The sequence below is a fragment of the Crinia signifera genome, chromosome 11 (assembly GCF_055691185.1).
Source record: "Crinia signifera chromosome 11, ASM5569118v1, whole genome shotgun sequence".
Taxonomy (NCBI): Eukaryota; Metazoa; Chordata; class Amphibia; order Anura; family Myobatrachidae; genus Crinia; species Crinia signifera.
This window is the reverse complement of record NC_139227.1, coordinates 126,664,481-126,673,186: the sequence shown is the minus strand read 5'-3', so window position 1 is coordinate 126,673,186 and position 8,706 is coordinate 126,664,481.

Genomic DNA, 8,706 nt, shown 5'->3' with positions numbered 1-8,706 from the left:
GCTGATAATGTGGGACCTTACATAGGCCTGAGTATTCCTGTGTACCCGATACTCCTCCGCTATAGTATGCTGATAATGTGGGACCTTACATAGGCCTAAGTATTCCTGTGTACCCGGTACTCCTTCGCTATAGTATGCTGATAATGTGGGACATTACATAGGCCTGACTATTCCTGTGTACCCGGTACTCCTCCGCTATAGTATGCTGATAATGTGGGACCTTACATAGGTCTGAGTATTCCTGTGTACCCGATACTCCTCCGCTATAGTATGCTGATAATGTGGGACCTTACATAGGCCTGAGTATTCCCATGTACCCGGTACTCCTCCGCTATAGTATCCTGATAATGTGGGACCTTACATAGGCCTGAGTATTCCTGTGTACCCGATACTCCTCCGCTATAGTATGCTGATAATGTGGGACATTACATAGGCCTGAGTATTCCTGTGTACATGGTACTCCTCCGCTATAGTATGCTGATAATGTGGGACCTTACATAGGCCTAAGTATTCCTGTGTACCCGGTACTCCTTCGCTATAGTATGCTGATAATGTGGGACATTACATAGGCCTGACTATTCCTGTGTACCCGGTACTCCTTCGCTATAGTATGCTGATAATGTGGGACATTACATAGGCCTGACTATTCCTGTGTACCCGGTACTCCTCCGCTGTAGTATGCTGGTAATGTGGGACATTACATAGGCCTGAGTATTCCCATGTACCCGGTACTCCTCCGCTATAGTATCCTGATAATGTGGGACCTTACATAGGCCTGAGTATTCCTGTGTACATGGTACTCCTCCGCTATAGTATGCTGATAATGTGGGACATTACATAGGCCTGACTATTCCTGTGTACCCGGTACTCCTCCGCTGTAGTATGCTGGTAATGTGGGACATTACATAGGCCTGAGTATTCCCATGTACCCGGTACTCCTCCGCTATAGTATCCTGATAATGTGGGACATTACATAGGCCTGACTATTCCTGTGTACCCGGTACTCCTTCGCTATAGTATGCTGATAATGTGGGACCTTACATAAGCCTGACTATTCCTGTGTACCCGGTACTCCTTCGCTATAGTATGCTGATAATGTGGGACCTTACATAGGCCTGACTATTCCTGTGTACCCTGTACTCCTCCGCTATAGTATCCTGATAATGTGGGACATTACATAGGCCTGAGTATTCCCATGTACCCGGTACTCCTCCGCTATAGTATCCTGATAATGTGGGACCTTACATAGGCCTGACTATTCCTGTGTACCCGGTACTCCTTCGCTATAGTATGCTGATAATGTGGGACATTACATAGGCCTGACTATTCCTGTGTACCCGGTACTCCTTCGCTATAGTATGCTGATAATGTGGGACATTACATAGGCCTGACTATTCCTGTGTACCCGGTACTCCTTCGCTATAGTATGCTGATAATGTGGGACATTACATAGGCCTGACTATTCCTGTGTACCCGGTACTCCTTCGCTATAGTATGCTGATAATGTGGGACATTACATAGGCCTGACTATTCCTGTGTACCCGGTACTCCTTCGCTATAGTATGCTGATAATGTGGGACATTACATAGGCCTGACTATTCCTGTGTACCCGGTACTCCTCCGCTGTAGTATGCTGGTAATGTGGGACATTACATAGGCCTGAGTATTCCCATGTACCCGGTACTCCTCCGCTATAGTATCCTGATAATGTGGGACCTTACATAGGCCTGAGTATTCCTGTGTACCTGGTACTCCTCCATGGGTGTGGTATAGGGTTCCGACAGTCGGGATCCCGACAGTCATTAGCCCGATGTCGGGATCCTGGCTGCCTGGACTCAGAAAGCATGGTGAGCACAACAAAGCCCCTTGCGGGCTTGCTGGGCTCGACAGGCTGCGGGCACGGTGGCAAGCGATTCTATTCTCCCTCTATGGGGGTCGTGGACCCCACGAGGGATAATAGCGGGTGGCCATCTGTCAGAGTTTTGACAGGCGGGAACTCAACGTCGGGTAAATGACTGTCGGGACCGCGCCCTACACCCCTCCTCCGCTATAGTATGCTGATGATGTGGGACCTTACATAGGTCTGAGTATTCCTGTGTACCCGTTCTCCTCCGCTATAGTATGCTGATGATGTGGGACCTTACATAGGTCTGAGTATTCCTGTGTACCCGTTCTCCTCCGCTATAGTATGCTGATAATGTGGGACATTACATAGGCCTGACTATTCCTGTGTACCCGGTACTCCTTCGCTATAGTATGCTGATAATGTGGGACATTACATAGGCCTGACTATTCCTGTGTACCCGTTCTCCTCCGCTATAGTATGCTGATAATGTGGGACATTACATAGGTCTGAGTATTCCTGTGTACCCGTTCTCCTCCGCTATAGTATGCTGATGATGTGGGACCTTACATAGGTCTGAGTATTCCTGTGTACCCGGTACTCCTCCGCTATAGTATGCTGATGATGTGGGACCTTACATAGGTCTGAGTATTCCTGTGTACCCGTTCTCCTCCGCTATAGTATGCTGATAATGTGGGACCTTACAAAGGCCTGAGTATTCCTGTGTACCTGGTACTCCTCCATGGGTGTGGTATAGGGTTCCGACAGTCGGGATCCCGACAGTCATTAGCCCGATGTCGGGATCCTGGCTGCCTGGACTCAGACAGCATGGTGAGCACAACAAAGCCCCTTGCTGGGCTCGACAGGCTGCGGGCACGGTGGCAAGCGATTCTACCCGTGGACCCCACGAGGGATAATAGCGGGTGGCCATCTGTCAGAGTTTTGACAGGCGGGAACTCAACGTCGGGTAAATGACTGTCGGGATCCCAACTGTCGGGACCGCACCCTACACCCCTCCTCCGCTATAGTATGCTGATGATGTGGGACCTTACATAGGTCTGAGTATTCCTGTGTACCCGTTCTCCTCCGCTATAGTATGCTGATAATGTGGGACCTTACATAGGCCTGAGTATTCCCGTGTACCCGGTACTCCTCCACTATGCTTTTATCACATGGTGAGGTCTGTTAGCTCATTAGAGACAGAACCTACACCAAGCACGATAATTACAGAATTACAATTCCAAAGGCGAAAAATGTGACCACAATATGTAATTATAACAATAGGCTTTAACCCTTTCAGTGGTGTTTTTTTTTTAGGCAGCACTCCCCACTGAGCGAGTGTTTTTGGGGGGTGCGCTCCCTAAAAAAACCCCACCACTGTCTCTCCCGGGGACGGGCAGCATCTCTGAGCACTATGTCAGCCCTGCCCGGCACTGCCTCCTGGCAGCCTGGCTGTGTGTGATGTGACATTATAAGTAGGGATTGCCATCGACCGTTCAAAATCATCAATGGTTTATGGCCGATGTTGAATACTTTTGCCATCGATGGGGGAGAACCGAATGTTTTCCCTCCATCGATGGCACAGCAAAACGATGTTTTCCTCTGTTTTAAAAAAAATGCTGGGGCACGGAGCACTGCTCCGCTCCCTGACAACTGCGAAGCCCCACCCCGATGTTTTGATCAGTGAAACACAATGGATGACCATTGATAGGTAAAAATTAGAGATGTGCGGTCCGGATTCTGAAGAATACGAACCGCTATGAACTTGGGGATCCGAGTATTACCAAGGCGAGGCTCGGCAATTCCCGCCAGACTCGGATCCCAAAGCGAGGCCGAACGGCGCCTTCCCACCGTCAGATTCTCGCGAGACCTGGATTCCATATAAAGGCGCCGAGCCCGTGGTTCGTCACCATTATCTGGGATCCAGAGACGGGGAAACAGCACGCTTCGCTGGTGTGCTCACTGCGTGCTCAGTGCAAAGTCACACTACATTGGGCAGCTCTGAGCCATAGTGGGCAGCTTTAGTGCAGCATTACAGTGGGCAGCTTTAGTGCAGCATTACAGTGGGCAGCTTTAGTGCAGCATTACAGTGGGCAGCTTTGTTGTTTCATAGGCAGTGGGCAGCTTTGTTTCATAGGCAGTGGGCAGAGGCACCAGCTTTGTTTCATAGGCACTTTAGGCAGTGGCCACAAGTTCTAATTTTATTTAAGTTTAGTAGCACCACCAGCAGTATTGTTCTAAAGTGTATAACTCCACATAACCCAGTGTATGTAGTGCACTGCATACTGTACATCCATACTGTGTGTATTATTATTATTATTATAATTTTATTTATAAGGCGCCACAAGTGTTTCGCAGCGCCGTACAAAGGAACAATACAGGGAGACAAAGCTTGGCATAACATTGAATAAATAACAAGAATACAGTACAAATAAAGAGCACCACAGATCAATACACATTACAGCTTGGATATAAGTAGTGAGGACTCAATCAACATACAACTAGAGGCTAGATGCCAATGATGGAGATGAGTATGAAGATGGTCACTGAGTGTTGGAGTATAGAAGAGCTGTGAGTGACATGTGAAGAGAAGAGGGCTTTGACAACAGGAGGGAAGAGGGCCCTACTCGGAGGAGCTTACAATCTAGTAGGAAGGGGAGACAGACAGATTACAAGAGGTGCAAGCAAGTGGGTGGTGGTTAGATAGCAGGATGTAAACAGGCAAGGGGTCGGATAACCATCTGGTTTATGCAGTGGAAGGGTACGCTTTGATGAATAGGTGAGTTTTCAGTGCCCGTTTGAAGCTTTGCAAGGTCGGGGAGAGTCTAATGGAGCGAGGGAGTGCATTCCACTGAAGGGGTGCAGCACGGGCAAAGTCCTGTACTCTAGCGTGGGAAGCAGTGATCAGGGTGGAGGAGAGACGACAGTCGTCAGCTGACCGTAGAGGGCGGGAGGGTGTATGAATGGAGATGAGGTTAGAGATATGTGGAGCAATGGAATTGGAGATGGCCCTGTATGTGAGTGTGAGGTGTTTGAAGAGGATTCTGTAGGGGAATGGAAGCCAGTGCAGATTTTGTTGAAGGGGAGTAGCAGAATTAGAGCGGTGGGAGAGGAAGATAAGCCTGGCTGCAGCATTGAGGATAGATTGGAGAGGAGCCAGTTGGAATTGAGTGAGGCCGGTGAGGAGAACATTGCAGTAGTCGAGCCGTGAGATGACCAATGACTGGATGATCAGCTTAGTTGCACTCTGTGAGAGAAAGGACCTGATGCGAGCAATGTTGCGTAACTGGAACCGACAAGAATGGGCCACTGCTTGGATGTGGGGTGCAAAGGAGAGGGAGGAGTCAAGAGTGACACCCAGGCAGCGGAGTTGGGGAACGGGGGAGATGATGGTGTTGTTAACAGTGATAGAGATATTAGTAGGGGGCATAGCTCTGGGTGGGGGAAAGATAATGAGTTTGGTTTTGTCCATATTCAGCTTCAGAAATCGCTCAGACATCCAGGTGGAGATGGCAGATAGGCAGTTGGAAACTTGAGAGAAAACAGTGGGGGACAGTTTAGGAGAGGAGAGGTAGATTTGGGTGTCATCCGCATAGAGGTGATATTGGAGGCCAAAGGAGTTAATGAGTGCACCCAGAGAGGAGGTGTACAGAGAGAACAGAAGGGGGCCAAGGACGGAACCCTGAGGGACCCCGACAGGAAGGATAGAAGGTGGTGAGGTAGAGCCAGAGGCAGAGACTGAGAAGGAACGGTTGGAGAGGTAAGAGGAAAACCAGTTGAAGACTGTGCCAGAGAGGCCAATGTTTTGGAGTGTGTGGAGGAGGAGAGGGTGATCCACAGTGTCAAAGGCAGCAGATAGGTCCAAAAGGATAAGCAGGGAGAAGTGACCCTTGGATTTGGCTGACAGCAGGTCATTGGTGACTTTCACTGGAGTCACAGTGTAGTACAGTATATGCCGATACTGTGACTGCCGTCTATAGCTCCGTACCTCTGTTTATACGTTACTGTGACTGCTGGTACCCCATCTGTTTATACGTTACTGTGACTGCTGGTACCCCATCTGTTTATAGGGTACTGTGATTGCTGTCCGCAGCTCCGTATCAGTTTATAAGGTACTGCTGTGACCGCAGGCCGTACCCCACTGGTTTTTTTTTAATTAATAAAATTATAAGTAGAAAAAAAAATTCTCTGTCCCACGTACTGTGACTGCTCTCCGTAGCTCCGTACCCCATCTGTTTATAAGGTACTGTGAGTGCTATCTGTACCCCATCTGTTTATAAGGTACTGTGACAGCTGTCCAAACCCCATCTGTTTATACGGTACTGTGACTGCTGTCCGTACCCCATCTGTTTATACGGTACTGTGGCTGTTGTCCGTACTCCATCTTTTTATACGGTACTGTGGCTGCTGGTACTCCATCTGTTCATAAGGTATTGTGACTGCTGTCCGTACCCCAACTGTTTATAAGGTACTGTGACTGCTGTCTGTACCCCATCTGTTTATACGGTACTGTGACTGCTGTCCGTACCCCATCTGTTTATACGGTACTGTGACTGCTGCCCGTACCCCATCTGTTTAAACGGTACTGTGACTGCTGGCCGTACTCCATCTTTTTATACGGTACTGTGGCTGCTGTCCGTACCCCATATTTTTATACAGTACTGTGGCTGCTGTCCGTACCCCATATTTTTATACGGTACTGTGGCTGCTGTCCGTACCCCATCTTTTTATACAGTACTGTGGCTGCTGTCCGTACCCCGTCTTTTTATATGATACTGTGACTGCTGGTACTCCATCTGTTCATAAGGTATTGTGACTGCTGTCCGTACTCCATCTTTTTATACGGTACTGTGGCTGCTGTCCGTACCCCATCTTTTTATACGGTACTGTGGCTGCTGTCCGTACTCCATCTTTTTATACAGTACTGTGGCTGCTGTCCGTACCCCATCTTTTTATATGATACTGTGACTGCTGGTGCTCCATCTGTTAATAAGGTATTGTGACTGCTGTCCGTACGCCATCTTTTTATACGGTACTGTGGCTGCTGTCCCTACCCCATCTTTTTATACGGTACTGTGGCTGCTGACGGTACTCCATCTTTTTATATGATACTGTGACTGCTGGTACTCCATCTGTTCACAAGGTATTGTGACTGCTGTTCGTACCCCAATTGTGCATATGGTACTGTGACTGTTGACTGGTTTGTGCTGTGATAGATATGGAGGATGAACATCTGAGAGGAGAGAAGGAAGCACATACCAGTGCTGCAACTGCTGCCAGCAGTCATAGTCCGTCAAGGTAGATTAGTAAGGCCGTGTCCAAAGGGCATAGAGGTCTGACGTCAAGCCATGTCAGAGTGAAGCAAAGTACTTTTTTGTTGGGAAGGGCAAAAAAATGTAAAGTATATTTAGCTACAGACAAACAAAAAATTGGCAATATGCCATTCATGACTCGAAGTGGCAAGGAAAGGTTAAGGCCTTGGCCACCGTCAGTTATTGATGATGATTCTACCTCTCAAGTAAGCCCTCCCTATAGAGGTGTCAAAAGAATGAAACTCACGGAGGCACGTGAACCAACTATGTGCTCAGTGTCATCACAAATCCCTGAGGAGAGTCCAAGTGGGTCTGCTGGTGTCATGTATGAGCCTGATCCTTCCAATAGTGTACTGGAAGAGGAGGCTCTTTCTGCCATTTGTGCGCACTCTGAAAATGTGGGAATGAGCAGCACAAGTCAGCATGCTGATGTAGACATTGAGGAGGCTTCTGTGGAAGTGTACTAAGAAGAGGAGTATATTTGTGTTGCTGCCACTGATCAGGATGTTAGGAATGAGGATGTTGGTGATGAGGATGTTGGTGATGAGGGTGTTGGTGAGGATATTGTTTGTATCACTCAGACACCAGTGGAAACAGTTGTCGCCCATGGGATTAAAAAGCCCATTGTCATGCCTGGGCAAAAGACAAAAAAATCCACCTCTTGTGTGTGGAATTATTTCTACCCGAATCCGGACAACAACTGTCAAGCTATATGTACCATTTGTAAAGCTGCAGTAAGTAGAGGTAGGGACCTTCGCCATCTGGGAACCTCCTCTCTGTTTCGTCACTTGGAGCGTAATCATCAAAAGTTTTTGAGAAATTCTGAAACTAAAAAGGCAACATCTAGTCCACCTTCACCTAGCTCTGTTTCCTTTGTTAGAACCACCAAGCGCCTGCAATCTCCACCATCAACATCCTTATCGTCAGCATCCTCAATCATTTTCGGAAGTAGTCCTGCATCCGAATTATCAGGCGTGACTGACTGCTCTGCTATCCATGCTTCCTCAGAAGCATCCTTGACTGATACACCTTCTGCTACTGCTGCTGTTGTGAGTGGATCTGCATCTCGGAAGGGGACCAGAAGTAAATCTTGTACTAATGTAACAAAGCAATTGACTGTTAAACAGGCCTTTGAAAAGGGGACCAAATATCACAGCAGTCACCCTATTGCTCAAAGGATTACCGACAAAATAACAGCTATGTTGATAGTAGATGTGCGTCCAGTATCCACTGTTCATGCACTGGGTTTTAAACAGTTAGTTGAGGAGCTGTTTCCCCGCTACCAAATACCATCTAGGTTCCACTTTACTAGAAAAGCAATTCCTGCTTTGTACAAGGACATTAAGAAAAACCTAAATAGTGTCCTCCAAAATGCTGTTGTGCCGACTGTCCACTTAACCACAGATATGTGGACAAGCGGTACAGGACAAACGAAAGTCTACATGACTGTGACAGTCCACTGGGTAGGTGTATTGCCTACAACAGCAGCAGCATTGTCATTCCAACAGCTCATTCAGAGACAGGCTACTCTGTGTATTACTGGTTTCACTA